The sequence below is a fragment of the Taeniopygia guttata genome, chromosome 2 (genome assembly GCF_048771995.1).
Source record: "Taeniopygia guttata chromosome 2, bTaeGut7.mat, whole genome shotgun sequence".
In the NCBI taxonomy this organism is placed as follows: domain Eukaryota; kingdom Metazoa; phylum Chordata; class Aves; order Passeriformes; family Estrildidae; genus Taeniopygia; species Taeniopygia guttata.
In genome coordinates, this window is record NC_133026.1 from 60,413,775 (window position 1) to 60,435,964 (window position 22,190).

The 22,190-nt window shown below is 46.4% G+C and overlaps 1 long non-coding RNA gene across 1 annotated transcript; it reads right to left on the reverse strand.

The window, feature by feature from the left end:
• Positions 1-13,878: 13,878 nt before the first annotated feature.
• Positions 13,879-17,238, reverse strand: LOC140682309 (uncharacterized). The gene is made up of 2 exons (XR_012053854.1): positions 15,046-17,238; positions 13,879-14,345 (listed from the first exon to the last, which is right to left on the reverse strand). It is a non-coding gene; the product is annotated as an uncharacterized lncRNA (long non-coding RNA).
• Positions 17,239-22,190: the final 4,952 nt, after the last annotated feature.

The following is a 22,190-nucleotide window of genomic DNA, read 5'->3' on the forward strand; positions in this document are numbered from 1 at the left end:
ACAGCTGAAAGGCCACCTACGCCTGCAGGTTCTCACCACCATTGATCAGTAGCAGATATTTCAGAATAAAGTATTTCTAATGCAAAGAAGAGAAAGACAAGTGGCAACTATTGCAAACGTTGCCTAGCAAAATAACACGTGCCAGGTTCATCCTCACAATAGGTGGCAGCATAACTCCACCAGTTATGCTGGTGGAGAACTTGTAAGTACCACTTGAGATGACAGAAAGCACAGAATTTTCTGAGTTGGAAGGGCCCCACAAGGATCATCGAGTCCAAGTAATCAAACCCACGACTTTGGTGTTATTGGCACCATGCTTTGACAGCTGAGGTAATCTCAGATGCTCCAGTTTAACTTGGTTTTAGCATCTTCATGCCATCTAAGTACGTTTTGACTTTGATTTTGTAATGCTTGTTTCTGCTGAGTTTTCTCATGTTTATGTATTTTCTCACATGATGAGCATACTACTTGTTACCGCTCAAAAAAATAAGAATGGTAACTGTGTGGCCAGCAGATTGAGGGAGGTGATTCTGCCCCTCTGTTCCTCTGTGGTGAGATCCCAGCTGGAGTACTGTGTCCAGCTCAGGGACAGCTCGCTAACTTAAAAAGGATGTGGACCTTGAGTCCAGAGAAGGGTCATGAAAGATGATCAGAAGGCTGAATCGCCTCTCCTGTGAGGAAAGGCTGGAAAAGGTGGGGGTGGTCAGCCTGGAGAAAAGAAGGCTCAGGGGAGGCCTTATTATGGCCTCTGATACTTCAAGGGTGCCTACCAGGAAGGTGGTTTTAAACTAAAAGAAGGATAGTTTAGATTAGATATTAGGAAGAAATTCTTTACTCTGTGGGCAGTAAAACACTGGCATGGGATGCCCAGAGAGGAGGTAGGTGCCCCATCCCATTCAAACATTCAGGCTGGGTAGGGCTCTGAGCAACCTGATCTAGTGGAAGATATCCCTACTCATTGCATGGAGGTTGGAATATGACTTTTACAGGTCCCTGCCAACCCCAACCAGAGCTAGAACAGCCAAGGTGTCATAGCAAATGTTGAAGACACAGAATTGCAGCTGGATGTGGAAGCTGTGTCTGAAGAACTATTGAGGATTAAAATGGGTCTAGATGCTTGCATTCATACAATGAGAATTGCTTTCTGAGCACTGTGAAGCTTCTTCCTTTTTTTCCCTGGGAGTAATTCCTGAGGCAGTCTGAGGTTATCTTTGAGGATATGTCTTACTTACCTCTCTCTACTTAGCCTGAAGGTCCACAGATCAGACATTTATCTGGAATATCTCATGCTCGGGAACATTTTGCCCAAGAGACAGAACATAATAAAACTATTATTTTTAATGTTGATATGTGTTCCCTGACTGGTGTACAGGGTCATTGTTACACGGATGAGTCAATAGCACAAGGTACAAAAGCAGAGGCTGAAAAGTGCTGAACTTGGAAAAGGAAAGCTGTATCTTAACCACTTGTACATTCATCTTAGAACTTTCCTCTGATCTAAAATGTCCATTTTTAATTGACTTTTAAAGTATGCTTTTTTCCTGAGGCAGAGGATTTAGGAGATGGATACAAAGATAAAAATTAATTCCTACCAATGCTCATTAGTGTGACTACAGAAATATGGGGATTGTTGTTTTAAAAGCTTACTTGTCACTTAGCTTTGGTGTTAAAATACTGCTTAGGAGCATCTTTAAAAAATATGGGATACATAATAATATATAATTTATATAATCAAATATTACATTAAAATATTCTTTTACATTGTTTGTAGTTTGATGCCATTTCAACATCTTCAGATTTTTTTCTTGTTTTGACCAAAACTAAGATTTGAAACTGATGGCATGTCTAGGCTGAGTAAATATAATGTATAAAAGTAATTGTGCTGCTATCAGAATGCTCCTTTCCTTTCTGTAAAATGTTTTCTACAGGATATATACATGCCTCAGCAAAAGAGCAGACAGCTTAGCAGTTGCAAGAGCTCTGGATGAAAGCATCATGGGATTTACTTTAATTGCTCCTTTAAGACCAGATTTGTTCTGAGGTCCATGTTGCCAAGGCCTGCTGGGTATTTCAAACCAGGCATGTAAGTCCTGGCCTATGTCAGTGTACAAAATAAAGATCACAGATGAAAAGAGCAGTAACATGAGGAGAGGAGGGCAGAGGAAAGCAACAGCAGCACCAAAAAATAGGAACAGGCATTGGGGAGAGACAATTTCCACACATCACTTGATTTCTTACCACAGCTCAGATCAATTTCATAGCACAGAACTTCAAAGAGCAACTGCATCAATTTGGTACAAAACCAGCTGAATTCTGCGTGTCACCCCAGTGCACTTGGCCGGATCAGACACATGACAGAGGAGATGAGCCCTTCCAGCAATCTGCAAAGGGCTGAGTTATGTGGAGCTGGGACAGACTAGAACCATACATTCAAAACCTTATAATGTGTTCATAATTGTTATGGCTACACAGAACTAGCTAAGACACTTTTCTGAGTGTTGTCTCCCGTTGATTTTTTTTTTTTCCCCCATTTCTCATTTATGTGTTTGCTGGAGGTTTTTTTCATCTCAGTTTTGCCCTGGTTAGCCTTTCTCTTTTCCATGTGTGGTAAAGCCATGCACATGATGAAGATGACAGAGATTGTAATGTTATGGTTCATGGCTTAAACATTGTTATGAAGGACGTGGAGGGCCATTTGAAATGCTTTAATCTGTGATAGGGAAACTCCCAATGGTAGTACAACTCGCTAATAAAATAACCCCTGCAAGAGGGTAGCTGTCAGAGTCTGAGCCTGTGCCAGTGCCTGCCATTGCAAAGGCAGCTAAATGGGAGCTGGGACTTTGCACTGCACACTGAAAACACATTTTTCTTCCTTTCTGAGGAAGGATATCTCATTTCTAGCATGTTCTTAGTTGGAGGAGGCAAAGAACAGGATGTTAATTCATAGTTAAACAGGAAAGCAAATGTGCTTGGATACTCTACAACTAAAGCTTGATTCCCAAAGGCTGTCATGCCTCCAGCACCACTGGGGAAAGCAGCTGCCCTGAGGTGACAAAGATGGCACTTTGTCCAAGCCAGAGATGTCTAGCCAAGCTGCTGGAGACTAACAACAGCATTTTCCTAAGTTTTGTTCTTCAGTGTGGAAGGGACTATTACAATGCCTTTATTGCCATCTATTGCCAGCAGGTTCCTAATGCTCATGCCTGCATGGGACAGCTGGTGGGAAGGTGCTGTGCTTCACTGCCCAGTGCAGGAGCAGGGCACTCATGCCCTGACCAGCACCCTGCCTTCGGGCTCAGGATGCAGGGACTGCTGCCCAAAACCTGTCATGGGAGCTTGAAGAAAGAGAATGCTGATGTTCCATTTCTGAAGCTTTTTCAGGCACCTGTGTGAGCCTGTTCTCATTTGCACCAACAGCCCCATCAGCAAAGACAAGAGGAGCAGGAGGTGTTTCGTTCACTTCAGCAGGGACCATCCTGTGGCTTGCAGGTTACATCTTGACCTGCGTTTAGCTGGTGGTCTGCCCTCACTTTCCTGCTCTTTCCAGAGTACCTGGGATCCCCCTGGGCAGGGGAATGCCGCCTCCTGGCCAGTGGCAGGTGACACGCACAGCACTTCAGAGCAGGTTTTGATTTGCACATGGGTGGGGGTGAGCATCCTGCTGGCAGAGGAGTGGGTGCTGTGATCAAGAGCCACAGGGCCACCACGACTGCTTGCTGGTGGTCTGTGCTACAGAAGCTTCATTTACAAACTTCAATTGTTTCTGTTTGGATGTATTTTAAAAGCACCTAGTCAGTGGTCTTCTTGCAAGCGAGTAGAGCCTGGGTTGGGATACAGTAGGTCAAGTCAGCCTGACATTTCCAATGGTGTGTATAGCCAGATTGTGGGCTCCAAGAAAGTTTAACCATTTATTTGGGCCCTTCTTTAATTCCCCAGAAATGCCTTCTTGATTAATGCCCTAAAGTTTCATCTTTCAGTGCACATCTTTAACCAGTTTTAGACAACTTCCATATTCAAAAGACTTTAGTGCTTCAGGCTTTCTCAGTCAGAGGGAAGGCGATCATCCTTTTCCCCTCCCCACTGGTGTTGTCACTCACCCTGTATTTTTCAGCCTTTTTTTGTTTGGAAATGTATCTAGTTTCCTTCTGAACTCTTTAAAGCTCCTTACTTCAATGACAGACGTATAACACATTCCATATGCTCTCTTCCCTTTGGGCTGTGAGCTCTTCCCAACTGTCTCTGATGGAGAGACATGCCAGGTTCCTCCTGTTGCCACTTAAAAGCTGGGAAGCGCCCTTATTTCTTTAATAAAATTAAACAAAATTAATTTTGCTTCAAACGCTCGCTCTCTCGAGCTGCATACAGCCTCACTTTGCTCTGCTTAGGTGTCTGCATATTGTGCCATATTGTTCCATCCGTGCCAGGATATTATTTTTACAGCTGGCCGTGCCTTTGATATAGAGGGAAACGTGAGAGTTTAAAGGCGGCAGAGGGAGGGAGGGAGGGATGGATGGATGGCGGGGAGCCACCGCAGCTGCCTGCGCTGTCCCCGATGGGAGCTGCGCTGCACCGACTGCTGAGCGGAGCGCAGGACCAGCGGGGTGGCTGCTCGGCAGAGCACAAGGGGAAAACAAGCCAAAGCTGATGCAAGATGAGCAGCTGGGCCTTGGGAGCACTAATGGGCCTTAAGGAGCCTGCCCAGCCTCCCCTGGGCCCAGCAGCCCCAGTTTAGCTCAGCCAGGGGCTTTGGTGCTGCTTGGTTGGTGCTGTCCATATGCTGGCCAGGTCTTCTCACGAGGGTCTCAGGCCCATGTTTTGGGTGCTTCCCTCTCCTGCTGTTCCTGCCTAGACCCCTGGGTGGTCCTTGGGCCTGCCCTATTGCTGCTCTTGATCTGGGACTGTTGATGGACCTGTGTCCAGCTCCTGGCTCTTCTGGGAGGCTGTGGGAAGGCTGGGGTCCCTCTCCTTCATGGGACAGCCTCACTATCCTGCATCCCCCTGGCGAGCATCTCTTTGTCTTGGGTGAGGTCCTTTCTGCAAGGTGCTGTGTTAAAACCCCTCCCAGGTAAGTAATGGTTTCTTCTTACTGGTTCTGTATCAGCAGGGACTGAAAAAGAGTGAGTGGCAAATAAAGGCAGAGGTCACCCAGTTTGCAGAGGGCAGAACACAGACAGGGAGAGGGAAGAAAAGATGGAAAGACTCAGGCTACAATGTTGCTGATAGAGTCACTCAGTATTGTTTCTTTAAGCCTGGTTCAGGTCCAAATTGTCCCAGGTGCTCTGGAACTGATTTCTGTCATGCAACAAAGGGAGAGCCGAAGGAACCTGGTGCTGGTTGAGCTGGCGTGGGCCCTCCATCAAAGCAAGAACACTTCTACACGAGTGTTCCTGCAGCAGTGCAGAAGCCTGAGGAGCGGTGTGGCTATGGATTTCACTGCTCACTTGAGACCTATTAAAATAAGGAGTGCCTTATTTTAATCGTGTGCCTGAGGCAGCAGGGACAGGTGAAAGAGGGCAGATTTGGGATCAGGCTGCAGTTGCTTTATCAAAGGAAGCAAAATAGATTTCTCTAATTTACAAATACTGTAGTTTCAGCTAAAAACTCACTTGCCTGTGCTTGTTAGCACTCTGTGTCTAAAATGTCACTTTTCCCTCCTTGAGAAAAGGAGCAGCAATAATCCTGTGGTGCTGCCTCACAAATGTGAATGCAAATGCATTGATGGTGGTTTGTTTATTTCCAGAGAGTTCTAATCCTACAGGCTCCTTCTTGCCAGTCTGGATCTTTGCCTGTCCTTTGCTTTATCCGTAGAGAGCAGAGCGGTTCTGGCTGGGCCCTCACGAGAAGGGCATGCAATAGCACCTGTGAGGAACAATCTGGGCTCAGCTGGGCACACTTATCCAAATGAAAAAAAGGTCATTTCCCCCTTCATCTCCACTTCCATTGCACTGCCTATGTTGAGTCTCATCTAATTTTTGGCCACAAACCATCCTGTGCTACTGCTTCCTATGTTCTTGCTTCACTTCTCTCACAGTGAGGCAATGGAATCAGCCACAAAATCCCTGCTTCCAGGCCTGCTGCTGGGTGAGTTGGACAATACTTTCTCTTCCCTGGTTAAGCCATTTTCTGTGGTTTCCCTCCATTTCATCTCCTTGTGAGTCTCATGTGCTGCTGTTTGTCTGCCTTGGTGAGTCCACAATGACCTGGCTCCCTCCTTTTGTTTTGAGTTTCACTGGCTGTAAGTTATTTCACTTTTAATTAGTTTGTGTATTTTCGTTCTGTGTTGTTTATTATAGCATCATGTTCTGTTTGGATAATGTCATGTTCCAGCCCAAAGGGCTTTAAAAGCTCAGAAAATGTAGCTGGGGACAAACTCTCTCTCCAGATTCAGTTTCTTCTGAGCATCAAGCAGATTGCCCTTGTCTTCACACCCGTGGGGAGCATCAGCTGCAGTGGGGAGACAAGGCTTGCCCGTGTCCAGGACATGGGACGTTGGACAGGAGCATCGCTGTGGTTTCTGTCCCTTGTGGAATTGAGGTGGAAACTCGGCCATAGGCAAGGTGGTCACTTCGGTGTCACTGGAACTCAGTGGGTGGCAGGAGAGTGGCTGAGCTCGAGACTGGTGTGACACATGGTGGAAATGCACGTGTGTGTTCTGGGTCCTTCTGCCGCCCAAGGGCCAAAGCAGGGCTGAACTTGGCTGTGCTACAGCCCAGGAGAAGCACGAGGCTTGGACAAGAGCACTGGTGGAAATCTTACCCAGCACAACAGGTGGACCTCAGTGGCTCAGCAGTGCCCTTGTCCTGCTTCCTCTGCATGGAAACTCTTCTTGTCCTCCCTGAGGTACTTGGGACATCTGCTTGGGCCAAAAGACCTCTGAAGCCACCATCAGTGTTAGGGGTTGAGGCTGTCCTTCCCTGACAGGGAAGGGTTAGGGTCACTTCTTGCTGAAGTGACAGCTGAAAGGGGAACAGCAGCAAAAAGGTTCCAGATTAATGTACACAGACAAATCACAAGCCAAGCAACGAGGTTCACTCCTTTTCTGTCCCTGCCTTCAAGGCTTTTGTTTCTCAGTGGTTCTTGTGGGTCCATTCCAACTCAGAATATTCTGTGATTCTGTCTCCAGCAGCTCCCAGTGAATGCTGGTGAGGTGGGAATATGTCTTCATCTCCTGCCTCAGCCTAGCTAGTGCCACCAGGTCTTAGAGGTCCCACAGACTGTGCTCCAGCTGTGGCCTGTCATTCCCACCACTGATACAAATGTCCTCTTTAAGCAGGAAAAGCAAGAACTACAGGACACGCCCCTTTGATACTTATCATTGCAATTCTTTGATGAGCTGCTGTCTCCTCCTGTCCTACTTAATGCTCTTTTACTGGTGTAGACAGGGGTCTGGATTAATCCAGGTATAGACATCCAACATCATTTGAGGAATCTTGGTACCCCCCAGCAGGCCTTCAGCTGCCTCTCCAGGCATGTGGAGGTCTCCTGTATGTCTTGTTCCTTATTTCTATCTCTGCATTGCTGCCACAAGTAGCTGTGGGTGGCTCTGGTGGCAGTGAGGGACCCAGGGGCAGGCAGCTGAAGGAGGCCCTTGCTGCACAGCCTTTACCACTGGGCAAAACGATCGACTATCCACCGATTGCCAATTTTATCTATTTTTATCAGATTTTCCCTCAGTTGCACTGCCTACGCATAGAATTGCATCCAAATGGAGGCACATCTGCTGGAGTCTGATAGCTGAGCTTGACACCACTGCTTCTGATGGGGCTCCTCTCTGCCTCTGCTGCTGTGCACTCCCCTTCTCTTTCTAGCGTGTTTTCCTTTGCACTAAACATGTTCCTGGAGAAAGGGTGAATGCAGGCAGCCATGTGCATCATTCCCTGTTCAGCTCAGAGGGAAAGCTGTCCTATTCTCCCAGTATCCAGCTGTGAGGATGTTTGTGGCATGGGGGCTTTTCCCCTTCTCTTTCTGAGTTTACAGACCATGACTCAAGGAGGTAGCTACACTATGTAGACAGGTCTTAAGATTCAAACTATCTGGGCATTGAAGAGTTCTCTTTATAATTATTTCCATGGCTCCATGAGACACAGAGATGCTTTTTTCCCCCATCACACTGATTTTAAACAGCAGTGTAAAGCTGAAAGCATAAATCCTCTTGTCTCCAGCAGGCATTTGCTCTGGGAGAAATGTGTCCAGCTGGTGTCAGGAGCCCAGGGTTACATCCATGCTCCAGAATCCAGCCTGTTTGGTGGCTGGATGGGGTTCATAACAGAGCTCAGCCGCACGCAGCTGATCCCTCTGCCCTGAGGAGGATGAGAGAGACTCATGGGGGATGTGGTGATGGGCCACAGTGATCATGAAATGGTTGACTTTGTTTCTCAGTGTAATGGGAAAACAGGAGAGCAGAGTCGCTACCCTGGAATCTGCTTCTGAGTTCACAAGTGCAGGTCAATTTTTAAGAATCACTTTTCAGATACGCAGGAATTCCACTGTACATCACCACTGCAGAGAGTGGAGGGTGTAACTGGGGACAGGGGACCACCTGTGCTGAAACTTGCAGGTATTTTGCTGTGAGCTTTCTTGCTCATCTTGGTGAGTTTTCTGCTCAGAAACCTGTGTAACAGATCAGGTGCCTTTGTCCCTTTAGCTTAGTGTCCTCTTGCCCTCTCTGAAACCTGGATAAATAAAAGCTGCTTTAAGGGTCAAAATAAAAAAATGACAAAATAGCTGTTTTGTAAGCAAAACTGACAGCTCTCTCTTACCAGAAATTGGTGGTGGCTTCTGCAAAGGCTTCCAAAATTTTTCCCTAAGAGGTGCTGGGTTGTGCCTATAGGACTTACAGACAGCTTTGCCACGTGCCTTGTCTGAGGTGCAGCCTTGGCAGTGCAAGCTCAGCTGGCCAGAAACAGAGAGCAGAGTTCACCCTGACTTCCTGGATGGGGAAATGAGCACAACAGCTATTGGCTTTATTCCCTACTGCCTCCAGCCTGCCTCGCAGAGGGGTTTTAATGCTCTTACTCATGGCAATTGCTCCTGCAATCCCTGGATCAGTGATTCTGTGAGTGGGAGCCTCAGCATTTATTTGCTTCCCACTCAGGGTCCCTTTGCCAGTGAAACCCCCCCACTGCCAGTGCTACTTCCTTGGCTGTGTGTGGTCCTTTTGCCGAGTCCCGACATTTTTATTTTTGGTTAACATCAGAATGGAGCTGCAGAATAATTGCTCTTTCACTCTGCTCTTAAATAGGCCATGCTGCTCATCTGCATAAATGTTCTCCTCATGCATGCTGCCATTCTGCTGTGCAGGCTTCTTGGAGGGGGAAAAAACCCAAACCACTTTATTTTTCAAAAAGATACCTTTTCTTCCTCATGAATTGCCTCTGCTAGCCAGCAATTGGCCCTGAAGGATGAATAATAACCTATTTTGCCAAGCTGCAATTCAGCCATAAGGCATTCCACATATCCTAGGCTGTTCTGTGGGACCTTTCAAGCAGAGGATTGAAGCCAGGGTGAGGCCACCTCAGCAGATCCACTCCACTCAAGCCTTAAAGCCAAAGCCAGGTTTTAGCCACTGGTGTGCAAATCCTAGGAAGGTGGGCAGACGAGCTGCAGATGCAAGTCAGTCTTTTCCAGGATGAAAGCTTTTGCTGTCAAGCTGTTCAAAGAGAAACATCCTGAGGCTGAAAACTGCTGGTGAGCACTGGCTCCTGCTCCAGAGGCTGGCCACATGCCTCGGCTTGCCTCAGACCCACAGGGAGGGATGGATGGATGGATGGATGGATGGATGGATGGATGGATGGATGGATGGATGGATGGATGGATGGATGGAGGAAGAGAGTCCTGGGGGAAGGGTACAGGGGAACAAGCCAGGCTTTGCAAAGCTGACTGCAGAGCCCCTGCCTCCCTGCCCAGGGGCAAATGGGTTTTCCTCCAATGCAACAGGAGTTGGCCAAGGAATGCACAAAGCTCTGGCTCTGCCATGAAGAGCAGCACCAAAGGGTTTGCCCTCCTTGCTGAAGAACTTGCTGGCAGAGACCATGCAACTGATCATGTTCAATAGTGTTTATGCGACCTGATTACTTATCAGAATAAAAGCCAGCTCAACCTTCAGTCCCAGTCAGCTGTTACTGCCATGTTCTCCCAGCGCATGGAGGTTGCCCTGAAGGGAATGAGCAAAGGAAAAGGACCATGCACCCTGCTGGGCTGAAACCGGTGTCACTCTCTCAGAGCCAAGCTGGAGCTTGCTACAAAAGCCAAAGAAGAAAAAAGGAGGTGTAAGTCAGACCGTGTGGGGGGAAATGAACCACGTGGAAGAGAGGATGCATGTGGGAGCAGCGCCCGTGCCTGGAGGCCGAGGAAAGCGGGATGAGAGAAGCCGCCAGGCTCGCCTGGCGTGACTCTGCGTAGTTGGAGGAAAAGAGGAGCGGCACCAAAGCGGAGCGGCCCAAGATCGCTGCCGCAGGCTGTGCTCTGCTTTGCAGGCACGGAGGTAAGGGCAAGCTTTACAGATTTTGTGTTTTAAAATAGTGAAGAGGAACATAGGGCCTTAAGAGACATCATAAGACTCCTGTGCAAGGCTTGCTACCTCTTCCATCACCCCCAGCTACTGTAGACTTCTTCTTCAGACTGCCCTAGCTCTGCTAGAATGGTAATTAGGCTGAATTTTGTCCTACTTCTCTCAATAAAAGGTTGTTCGGGAGCCTCTCTGCTCTGACAATTTAGAAACCAGCTAAGAAGAAGGAAGCAGCCACGTAGGGTCAGCTGGAGGATCTTTCTGAGTGTCACTTGCCCAGCATTAGTCAGTAAGGTATTTTAGCTGGAAAAGCAGGAACTCTGAAATTTAGAGAACCTATGTTGTAACCAAACCAAACCAATCTTCAGCCTCTCTGGAAGAAAACATGAAGCATTTGGGAGGCCACATCTAAATGTGCTGCATCAAGTTGTAGGGTCCTTGATACCAAAGCAGGTCCAACAGAAGGATGTGGCATACAAGGAGTGGACAAGAGGGCTGGGTTTGTCCTGCCTAAAGAAGAGAAGGCTGAAAGGAGACCTCAGTGCTGTCTGACACCACCTTGCAGGAAATACAGAGCCAGACTCGCCTCGGAAGAGTGCAGTGAAAGGGTGAGAGGCGCCAAACAGAAGTTATGTACAAGGAAATCCCAATTAAACATTAGCAAACAATTTTCACAGGGTTGGTGGTCAAGCTGCCTCCTGCAGGGATGTGCAAAGCTCTCCCAACAAAGGCTTACTGTGACTTTAAAGCTACCTGTGCTTTGGGTAGGGATTGGGCCAGACAGTCCCTTCTGACCTTATTTATTGTGTGATTCTACATATCGTTATTGGTATACCTGATTATTTTGTTTCATTTATATGTATACATGTAGCCCAGGCAACTGTAAGTGTAATCACCCTTGTCCAACACCTTCTGTACCCCATTTTCTCTTCCTTGTGGTACTACCAGATGCCACCCATTTATGCTGAAATTGCCAGTGAAGCTCTTTGTGCAGTGTCTTTTCTTTTAGTATGCTAATCTCTTTCCCTTTGCTGTTCCAGTTTCTGTGCTGTATTTCAAAGAACAAGATTTATGACAAAGCCATGACTAAGAGCCAGGTGATGGCCTGGGAGCCGGACAGCACCTCCAGCAGATGTGGCTGACAGGGTTATCAGGGTTGATGCTCCTGCTGTGCAGATGATCAAGGTTCACACTTGAGCTCAGCTCCTGAGTCCCCTTTCTGTGGCGGTCCTTTTTCCCAGACAGTGACACAGACAGCCACATGTGGGTGCCTCTGAGCACAGCTGGGGTTGGTGGGAGCCTTGCTCTCACATCTCCAAAAGATGGCCCCTGTCCCCAGGGGTTTGGTGCCCAGAGGGTGCCCGTGGCTCATCCAGTGGCTCTCTGGGGACAGAGCCTAAGCTCTCGGGCAATTACAAACCAAGGTGGGGCAGCAGATGTAACAGGAATTAGGTCCTTCCCCTCTGCCACTCACAGAAGGCCAGATGCTCTGGATTCATCGCTTCCTCAAGCCAACAGCACCATGGTTAAAATGGCTGCGACCTCCACCCCATCCTGGGTGATGCTTTAACTATATCAGGTGAAAAACATATCTCAAATGAAGCTGCTGGGGCTCTGTGCCATGAGCAAGCCCTTCAGAATTACTGTCCATATTGCCCTTTTTGCAGCCTGTCCTTTAATGCATAAAGTGGCACTTAAAATGGACAGTCATACTCAGGGGACCAACACTCTCCCTTGTGAACCCTACGTGAACCCAGGAAAAAAAATCAATAAGGGGTTTTAAAAGACCAGTAAAATAGCATTTAATCTCCTCTGTGTCAGCAGATCTGCAGAGCAGGTTTAGGGTTGTTTTGCATCTGGGACTGTAAAAAAAAATGCCACGTAGGATTGCCTGCAGGTGATTAGGTTTTGTTTTAAAATTTCAAACAAACATGAAAGTCTTAGTGTAAGCTTCTCAAAGATTAATCACTCATGAACTTGGGAAGAAAGAGCACAAGGCTGGGATTCAGGAGATTTAGGATTGCTGTCTTCTCTGCCACTGTGCGACTCGGAGTGTGACTGTGTCCTGCTTCATTCTAGCCAGATTTTCCACTGAAATCAGAAGGCATTAAGTTAGCCTGGGAGCTGAGGACTAAAACACTGTCAGGAGACGTTTGCTGGTGTTTCTCTCCTTCACTGCTGCCTGTGAGGCATTGCAAGAGCTCTGGGATGAGGACCGGTCCCTACATGTTTGTAAAATGATGAGCTCTGATCTTTATTGCTCTTCTCTGAGGGTCCTTATAAGGAGTTGTGTTGCTACATGCTGTTGGTGTCCACACTTTGTCTGTGTCTGGAGATACTGATCGCAGCTTGAAGTCTGCGGCAGTAAAGAGAGACAGCAATGTCAGTGACCCAGGGTGTGATCTGGTGTTGTGCAGCCAAGGGCTCCAATGAAGGCGAAATGCCTTGTTAGGCTGTGTGACTGGTGCCAGAGTCCCGAGCTGCTGGGAGCCTCTGGCAGCAGGGTACACACAGCCCCACTCCGTGCATGGCTCTTCATCCTTGTGTGGGCATCCACAGCATGTGCAGGAGCAGGTACATCAATTAGGTGTTTCGTCCTTTTTTTTTTTTTCCCAGAAAAAGGAAAATTTTGAGCTTGACGAGAGTAAAAAGCCCTCCTACTATCAGACTGCACATTTCCACTCCCAGTGAAGGTTGCAGCAGAGCTGGCACTCTCTCTGCTGGGCAAGCACCAGTGACCCCACGTGCTCATGGACAGCGGCACCTGGCTCGCTTCCTGCTCTGGGTGGAACAAAACCTCTTGCGTGGCGATACCTCTGCTGACCCGGGTACAAAGGTTGGCCAGAGCTTGCGTGTGGCCAGCAGGAGCAGGCTTTCTCCTCCTCTTTTCACGTGACATAAATGGGAATGACCTAGGGTTTATGAATCCCAGATGGAAAACGTCAGGAGTGGAAAGCAGAACTGGTCCAGAAGCCACGTTTCCATTTGCAAGACTCGCTTTGGGCAGGGGACGTGTGGCCATTTGGTACTTTGGGGCAAAGGCTGGTAGTTTTTCCTGTGAGTAGAACAGCATCCACCCATTAAGTTCAAACCAAAATCATTGTCATGAAGCTGCTTCAGCTTCTGAGCTCAATTCCCTCACAGTCTGTGGGAAAAAGAGGATTGTTCCCCGTTTGCCCAAACAAGCAGGTGGTGTTTGATGTGCCTCTGCGCACAGTCAGGCAGGAACAGGGATGTGTGGAGTACACAAGCACTCGTGCTCACAACACAGCTTTGATTGCACAGCTGGATCATAGATGGGGGGTGATACCAACAATGTTGTGTAACAACAGAAGGTTTTTCCAGAATTACACAACAGCTGGATCCCGTACTGTAGATCAAGAAACTGTAACTAATTTATTCCAGGTAACAAAGCACACCCTCAACAATGGATGCTTGGTACATTACAGAGACTCCCCCTGCCCCGCAACTGTCCCAGTATGGATGACAACATTTTAATTTGTTTTGCATCAAGATTAATGGGCTTGGCATAAGTGAGGGAGCAATGATAACCCTTCTGAACATATGTGGTGTCTGCTCCAGTGGAATATGCAAGGTGCCTAATAGTGTTCCACGGAGACCCCATTTGTGAGGGCAGGGAAAAAAAGTGAGTGGCAGTAAAATCCAAGTGCATTGGATAATGGTGACAACTCCAAAAAAGCACACTTCTACATGTGGTCACAGTAAAATCTAAATTTCCCACTTTGAAAAGACAGGGAAAGCAATCCTTATCAAACCTGGCTTTCTCAAGCTATACCAGATGTATCCAGGGCCACTCGTGCTACCACAGGAGCACATCCTAGGGAAAAAAAGAAAAAAAGAAAAAAAAAAAAGTAAGATATATTAATCTGGCTTATAGAGAGGGGGATGATCTAGAAGAGCCCTGGTGAGCTCTGTCCTAGAATTCTATTCCCGTTGCTTCTAGAAAAATCCTGCTGTAAATCACTTGCTGTTGCAGCACCTTGGGTAGTTCTGGAAGACAGATGAATTTGCCATCTTCTGCCATCTGCCCATAGACTCTTCTAGAGGACCATGACCTCCAGGCAGAGACACCTAAATTCAGCTAGGAGCTTCACAAGACCAGACTAGGAGGGCTGAAAACCTTTCTCTGCATAACACACATTGCAAGGCTTTTGGCAAATGTGCTGTGGCTGACACAGTCGGTGTCGGTAGCCTTTCCCCTTGCTGCAGAAACCCCCTGCAAGGCAGCCCTGGCCACAAACACAGATCTGGTAATGGATCCAGGGAAAACAGAAAGGGATTTCTGCTTTACACAGGAAGCCAGAAAGAGCCTGGTACTGTAAGTCAGGTTTGGAAAAATGACCAAGAAAGAGGCCACACTCATGACTGAAGCATTCAGTCACTACATGTCCTGCTAAGCAGCTGATGGCATGAGGATGGGGTAATCCACCGCTGTGATATGATGTTTACTTGACTCTGGAGCTGTAGCATGAAACTTGTGTAGATGCTATGAATTGAAGGTGTTTGTCGGGACTTACACATCACTGCAGTAAAAACCAAAGTCAGAGTTGTCCTCCACCACAAGAGTTTTGAGATTTCATCTCTTGCTTGCAGTGTCTGCATTTTATATCAGCTCCCTGTGATTAAATGAAGAATACAGCATGATTTTATAACACAGCCTGTGCTTCTCATAAAATCTCTTGGCAAGAAAGAATTTTTCTCAAGATACACAGTGAAAACAGCAAGGCTTTTTCTGTAACCACAAAATAATTATTCTAGATCTACTACTGAACCAAGCAGAACCTCTTCTCTTTTTATCTGTTATTTCTTGGCAAACAGAGATCACTGCAATGAAAAATGTTTGAAAGGCAAAATCTTGTGATGGAGTTTATCCAAGATATTTTTGTGTTCATGGGGCACATTGCTGACAATTGCTCTATGCTTTGTGACAAGTCCAGAGAATAGTAAACTATTAGGAAAAATGTTTCCATTCCAAAAAAAGAGCATTTATACAGCTCAGTCAGAACCTGGCTGTACTTACTAAAGGTGGTCAAAAGAAATAGTTGTCTGTATATTTTGTAAAAGCTTTGCATCCTTTTTACTTACCTGCAGTTTTAAAATGCTTCTTTAAGAGAAAATAAGTGCAAAGCCCCTTTCCAAATTCTGAGATCTGGGTTGTTTTCTTTCCAGAAGAAGCACCAAATGCCAGCAGAGGCCATTACCAGGATTGATGGCACCCCAGTCAAAATCTGCACCCTGTGTCAGGCAAGCCAAATTCCCATTAGCACCCAAGGTTGAGCCAGCAATACAATTCCTGTTTTTTGAGTTGATTCACCACATTTGTCACCCCCACACACGGGGTCAGCAGTAACCTCTGTGCTGGTACCCAGAGGAATGGCTTAGGATCATCTGCTGGGAGCAGGAGGCATTGCTCCGGCTGCAAAAGAAGTTCTACAATTGCATGCGTTACAAGTGGGATAGAAGTTAGAGAACCACTCTCATGTTATAATTCCTTGGCTTCCTCATTAGCTCCTTTTCAAACCCTAGATGACCCAGGTGGAAAAACAGTGCCTGTGCTTTGCTCTCCCACAATTAGGAAGGAAACAAGTTTAAACTGTGTGTGTTCTGTCTGTGGCAAAGAGAAGGCTCGTGCTCCCCAATCTGCCCCCGAAATTATTCCTAATAGGACTAAATAGTGTTTTGCAACCGGGCTCTAGGCAAGAAATGAGCTGCCGTCGGGAGGCTCTGCTGCATGCTACCACCAAAACGCCAGCGTGCTTTTGCATGTATCATGCTATTGTTATTATAATGGCAATTAACGAGCTGTAAACAAATTATATGTCTCGATACAGCCCTTTAAATGAGCTGAGGTGCATACCTAGTGGTAGGTAAAAGGTAAAACAACAGCACTAGACAAGTCGTTTCTGGAGCCATTACAAGTAATTTGCAAGTGCAGGCATCTCAGTTTTGCAATCTCACTCATCTTCATTTCCTTCGAACCATGCATCTTGCCAGCGACAGCAGGCTCTGGCTTCTCTTCTGGAAAGATTTGCCTTTACTCAGCTCTCTTGCTCTGGCTGTGCTTGTGCAAGCGTCAACAAATGTTTAACTCCATTGATATTTCTTGCCTGGAGTAAAATAGAAAAGCAAGCCTTCTATGGGCAGACATTAATATTTTCTCCTAATTTTGCCCTTTTAATTATTATGAGAAGAAATTAGGGTTATATTTGCCTAAGGGTGCTACTTTTGTTACATGCTTTGCCTGAAGTCGCTGCTCTAAGCTCCATGAGGCAATTTTAGCAAATCGTGGCACGTTCCTGAGCCCTCACTGCTTATCCCGCAGCCTCACATTTCCATGAGCGGCCTGGCACAGAGCTGCAGCACAGAGGCGCCCTGAGGAACAAACACCAAAGCAACGGGATGCGCTCGGCAGGTGCCTGGGCTGTGGCAGCCGAAAAGGTGTGTGTGTTCCCAGCCCAGCGAAGGGGAATAGGGGCACACAGGCAAACTGACAAACCATTCCCATGACATAACAGGATAATGTCTTTAATCCTTAGTGTTTTGGGGGGAAAACCCACCCCAGCACAAGACAAACCCAAACTTCCAAGTGCTGTGGCTTAGAGAAATTACATGAGCTCAGCTGATCTTACCAGTGGGAAATGCTGGCTTCTCCCAGAGCAGTGTTTGCTATAAGAAGGAAAAAAGTAGGATGAAAAAAGGGTTGGATGAAAAAAGGGTTGAATGAAAAAAAGGAAAACACAGAAACCATTTTACAGTACGGGTTTAGGAATATTTACCTACAACAGCAGCTCATGTCACGGCCAGGGTGAGCAAAGGCCAGATGCTGGTGCACGGCCAGGGTGAGCAAAGGGTTTCTGCTTGTGCACAGCTGCAGGTGCCTTGAAATGGGAGCAAAACCCTCTTCCAAAGCGGGCTTTGCCATTTGGGGAAAGACAGGCACACACACCGTGTAAAATGTAGGTCAGGGCCATGGGTAAGTGCTGGGGTGCTCTGCAGGGACCTGTGTGATGGACTAACCAAGTCGTACAAAGAGAAAACATATCAAGATCCCGTACAGCTGGCTTCAGCTTGTATCAGTCACTAAATATTTGATGAATGCTAACTGCCTAACCTACTTTACTCTTCTCGCCTACTGCAGCGTTGACTATCTCCTCCATTTTTTCTCTATTATTGATGCATTTTTGAGGAAGACCCTGTCTCACGACAAAACAGTGATCTTAGATGTGAGACAAAAAAGGAAACACAAAAAGGGAAGGTACAACAGACAACCCCAGGAAGATGAAAGCAATATGCTGGCAAAGGAAAATATAACTTGAGGGGCAGGGCACTATCATAATTTTACTGTACAATGCAAACCAGCAAAGTCTGGTGATGAAAGTGTGTGGAGAATCACATTAATCATCCATCCCTTCCTAAAAAAAAAAAAAAAAAAATCAGAATTTATTTCACCCTGGGAATTGCACAGGCACAAATCTTACTGATATAACTATATGGAAGAATTGCCAAGGAACTTCATTCTATATTAAATTGTTCATTGCGTAATTTTAAAGTTCTCTGCTAGTTCATGAAATATCTAGTTTTGCCACCATAAATATTCATGAAGGAGAGAGAAAAGTGGGTGCAGGCAGCACTCCAGGTTGCAGAAGGGTTTTTACATGACAGGCACCTCAGTAAGGTGACACAGTGCATGATTCTCCTCCTGCTGAGAGCAGAGATTGCTGAGCCAAGGTGCTCTCTGGCTTTATCAAAATCAGGGAAAACAGATGAGGAGCAATAAAAATAAACCACAGTTTTATTGGATGAAGTCCTGTAACAGCCCTTGCTCCAGTATTTTGGAAGCCAGGGTTCAGTTTAATCAAGCATAGCTTTCCTCATGGGACTTCTGGGGATATATAGTGGCAGCTCCATCAAAAAAGAGCCATTTTTCTTCATGGTTAACAAAACATGGTTGGCTTGTGCTTTTTGATCAGCCAAAGAGGAGTAAGAAATAGTGGTAGAGTGTCAGAGAGTAGCCACTGGCCTTTTTCAAAGATTATGTCAAATACCTGCACCCTGGCATTCCTTGTCTCTCCCTGGACTGCCTGGGGGATGTTTCCCTCCTCTCCAGCTGAAAACAGCACAACAGCTCTGGCATTAATGGCATGTCTGAGCACCGAGTTCCTGCAGGGCTGATTTATGCTGCAGGAAAGTGTTTTTCACTCTGAACCAACTCCTTTTAATGGCACTGTGAGAAACTGGCCTCATCACTACTGCAGGCTGGGGTGGGACATGGTGTGCCAGGGATGGCCACATCCGTGTGGATCTGGGATTGCACAGATCTCTTGTGCTGGCTCCATGAGCAAGGCCTGGACCATGCTTTCCATGAAATCTGCTGATTTACTGTTTTATTTTACTTACAGTGACACGTACCAGGGCATGACTCACTTATTTGCTCTCTAAAACATTTTATTCTTTAATTGTTGCAGTCTTCCATCCTCAGCACAGGAGGGAAATGCCCAGGAAAAGGACACCTGACAGGGCAAGCATGTACAAAGCAGTGCCCCAGCATGCAGGGGCAAGCAAGAACCAAGGCATAAGCCAAGAGAGGATTGTCAAGGGACACCAGGAACCACATTCTAATGTGAATCACATCAGGAATCCCATTCTATGACTCTATAGTCTCTAATTCCTGAAACAGGAATGCTTTCATCGTGTTCCTTTCTGTAGAAGAGATGTTTAGTGCCTTTAGTTTCTACTTTTCTTCCTCAAAACACCAGTTGCATGTGGGTAGGTAACACAAACACCAGCAGCACCAGCGGGAAAGATGGGTGACTCTAACAAGGAAAGAGTTCATGTAGAAGTTAATTATTTGCAAATTGGCAGCAATACTTTGACCTCAGATACTTGAAGACCTGGCTAATGGCACCTCTGGGCCATGAGGAGTTAGTTGTCTGTAAGAACTTGGTGGAGGATGAGTCAAACTGTGACTTTGTACAGAGATGGACAAATAGGGTGGCTCCCTTAAATCAGAGCAAAGGAGAAAACTGGCCAACTTCATGTCAATGGCTTGGAAATACTGGAGTAAGTAATCAAATGTGGACTATTTCACACTCAGTGATAAGAGGAATGAACACTTAATGAGCTAAAGCAAATTTATTTCCTTTTATGGCAGCCATCAGGCTTGCAGAAAGGAGATGCCTTAGATGTCACATACCTCGCCTTCCAAGTGCTTTTGGCTGCGTCTCTCATGCCATTCTCATCATAAGTAAGCTCCAAAGAGAAATTTACAAGAGGCTGACAAAAGGTTTGTCAAATTGTAGCAAGAAGGTGAGTGACAGCAGGCACAGTGGCTGTACCAGGAACAGCAGGGCAGGCTGGTGCCAAGGTGTCACTAAGGGGATGCTGTGCTGGCGTGGGGGGAAACACGGGATGCAATTCAGAACGGAGACAAGCTCATATGAGATGGTGCTATCAGGCAGGAACAATGGACAAATCCAATCAGACCATAGCCCAGATTGCTGGGTGGGAACCTGGCTTGCGAGCTAAAGCCTGGGAGCACCATGTTTCTGGGACAAAGGCAAACACCACACTGGGATGTACCAACAAGGGTATGGCTTGCAAGGTGCAGGCACAAGCCCTTTTCCTCTACCCTGCTGCAAGTCAGGTTGGTTTTGGGGTATGGCTCTCCCAGAATGAGAGCTGGACACAGGGGCAGCCATGTGGCTGACAGAAGGCCTGGAGAACAGCACCTATGAGGAAAGTCCAAAGGCACTGCCCTTGTTCTGCCTGAAGAAGGAAAGAAGGGTATTTCAACACGTGGGGCTGCAAAGCGGAAGGCAATTGTTCTGCTCTCTGCCTGTGGGGCAGCAAGGCAGTTTCGGGTTAGTCACTGGGAAATAATTATAGCTGGTCAGGGCAGCGGGGCAGAGGACAGACAGCAGCCAGGCGTGGAGCCTCTGTCACTGCATATCTAAAAGACAACCTGTTGGAACAACATGGATCCTGTTTATATATTACTGTTGACATTATACTATAAGTAATATTTTTGTATGGCATTTATAATACTCTAAGTCAGTAAGAGACAGTAAATATCCTACTGGGATCCCTTCCAGCCTTCATTCTTCATTGAGCACAGCTGAGACTGAAATTCTACATGTTCCACCTCACTTGTAGGAGAAAAATCACCCATGCAGAGCTCAGCATGAATGTCAAGTAGGAAATGTCCCCCACTACAATGCACTAGTCCATGTTCTTCAGGCCATAGGGCACATCCAACTTTGGGGTGCCTGCCAGAGGCTCCAGAGAGTCAAGATCTGTAGAGAGTTAACAGCACTAGGGCAAAATCTGAACCACCCCAAAGGGCTAAAACAGCACAGGCCAGGGACCATGAAGGAAGATTTGCCTACAGACCAGGGAAGTAGCAAAGCCAGTATCCTTTTGGGTTGGAGGCTCTTATGGGCAAGCTTTGCACATACTTTCTACTGCATCTCCCTTTCTGAACAAGCCAACACAGAGTTTAAGTCCTTACCTAAGCTGGAGCTTTAAGAAAAACAAAGTAATTTCTGACTTCTGCCCTAGGATGTCTGTGGCTCTCTTCTCCTGGCCCAGTGCCTGAGCCTGACCAAATCTGAAACTTGATTAGGAGGGCAGCACCAGATGTTCCAGTTTGCTCCAAAAGGACTGATGGCAAGAAGAAATACATTGAAGATCTTTTTAGTTGCGGGTATACAACTGGCCTGTGCAGAGCTGACTTGTATGTCCCTGCGAACAGAGAACCACACTCCAGGAATTACTCTTTGAGCCTTAACATTTTCACCATTTATTGGTAGGAATTTTGATAATTATGTCAAGCATAAGCAAAACATCTCTATAGTTACTCAGTAACTAAGATACTTTGTCAACATAGAAGTGACGGGGCTCTTATTGCTAGTTACTTACTTGAAAAAAATTGAATTATTTACTACAGAAGCATTCAATATATTGTATTTGCTAATGCTGCATTTCAGTGCTATGGCCATGGAAATCAAGATGATTTAATAGCCTAGAGCTTGTCATGTTTGCATCACGGAGGAGCTTCTTTAGTAAAAAAAAGGGAATACTTTGTATACATAAAGTGTATTTCATTTGATGGCAAATTAAATTGACACTCAACCAGAAGATACCAGTACTGTAAAGTTACTTGTTATAATCTCCCAATTAATTTCCAAATACATGCATCACTGTGCAGGAACTTGCAATACCAGGGGCATTTGAAGGCCCTTGAGTTTATTAGAGTCAGGTTAAGAAAAGAAAATTCTGGTAAATACGGCAGAAGGAAAAGTAAAGGGTATTCACAAACGCTGCCTCCTGTCTGTGGGTCAGTGAAGTTGCCTCCTCCTAAGCATCAAGAAAATGAAAGCTCTGCTGTGAGAAAACAGCTGTTTAGGAAGATCCTTTTAGACATAGATGCTGGCATACTGCTGGGATCTGGGCTCTTTTTAATGTTTTGCTACTGCCTTTTGATTTATTATGTGTTCCGTTCTCCCCTGGCCCCCTGCCCACCATTTCAAAATGAATGAAAGAGATTAGCTGTGACAACAGCACGGGGAACATGTGCAGGAAAGAGGTGAGCCTAGAAGAATGAAACAAACCGCAGTATTCGATATTCTGCAGTTGGGTTTAATTAGGGTAATTAATTGTTGCT